This window comes from Sinocyclocheilus grahami, unplaced genomic scaffold (assembly GCF_001515645.1).
Source record: "Sinocyclocheilus grahami isolate Dianchi unplaced genomic scaffold, SAMN03320097.WGS_v1.1 scaffold872.1, whole genome shotgun sequence".
NCBI classification, from domain to species: domain Eukaryota; kingdom Metazoa; phylum Chordata; class Actinopteri; order Cypriniformes; family Cyprinidae; genus Sinocyclocheilus; species Sinocyclocheilus grahami.
The window spans coordinates 48,439-49,868 of NW_015506051.1; positions in this window are offsets into that span (position 1 = coordinate 48,439).

The window sequence follows — 1,430 nt, forward strand, 5'->3', positions numbered from 1 at the left end:
TGTGTTTGTTTACACACTCACTGATAACATGAGGATTGATCTGGTGTTTGGCTTTAACTTCTCATGTAAACTGTAAAGCTCTTGATACCTACAACTACGGCTCTGTTTAAAGGAACAGTTGACTCAAAAATGAACATTAGCTGGAAATGTGCTCGTCCTCAGTCCATCCGAGATCAGGATGAGTTTGTTTCTTCATCAGGTTTGTAGAAATATAGCACTGCATCAGTGTCTCAGCAATGGATGCTCTGCAGTGAATGGGTGCCGTCAGAATGAGAGTCCAAACAGCTGATAAAAACATCACAATAGTCCACAAGTAATCCACAGCACTCCGGTGATGGAATGCTACATTTCTCCAAATCTGTTCCCATGAAGACTCTCACTAGTGTCTCTGCTAGAAGCTCTTATGAGTTGATAGGATTGACTGAGATGATGCCACACATGAATGATCCGTACTGTGTGACCGAGATCCTATTTTAATGAATCATGAAATGTTTTCTTTGACCCACAATAAACAGTCAGAGTTTGTTCCAGCCTTGTTAAAGAGCCGTACTGCGGCCCATGACACGGGTCACATCACGCGAGGTGTCGCATACATGACATTACGTTCAGATTTACAGTCAGTGTGCCATTAAAATACAGCTGCATGAACAAACTCATGAGTCCATGAGACTGAACGAAGCCTGCAACAAGCACACACACTCACACAGTAAAGCATATGATAAATACAAAAGAAGCCAAAAATCATATAATAATTCAATGTGTGTGAACACTAGACAACCCAGATTTCTTGATTCGATGTGTTTATCTGTGTTTATATGAATCAGAAATGTATGGCCAGTCTTAAAGGTGTCGCATACATGACATTACGTTCAGATTTACAGTCAGTGTGCCATTAAAATACAGCTGCATGAACAATCTCATGAGTCCATGAGACTGAACGAAGCCTGCAACAAGCACACACACTCACACAGTAAAGCATATGATAAATACAAAAGAAGCCAAAAATCATATAATAATTCAATGTGTGTGAACACTAGACAACCCAGATTTCTTGATTCGATGTGTTTATCTGTGTTTATATGAATCAGAAATGTATGGCCAGTCTTAGCTGAAGACACACAGTCTGAAATCGATCCCTGAAGCTTCTGTTCTATTTAACCTACTTAGCCATGACTGTGTGCAAAGCCCCGAGGAGTTAACATTTCCAACTGTCAAAATGAATTAAGCATCACAAATACTAGTTAAGTCCCCATGAGTCACTGCTTCTGCCATACTGTGAAATGTTTCACTGTTTGATTCTGTAGGTCTCAGCGGCTGGAGGAACGGAGGCAGGGAAACCTCACGGGATTCTTTGAGAACGTCTGATGCGCAGAGACGGCGAGACTCACCTGATGTGTGTGTGTGTGTGTGTGTGTGTGTATGTGTGTGTG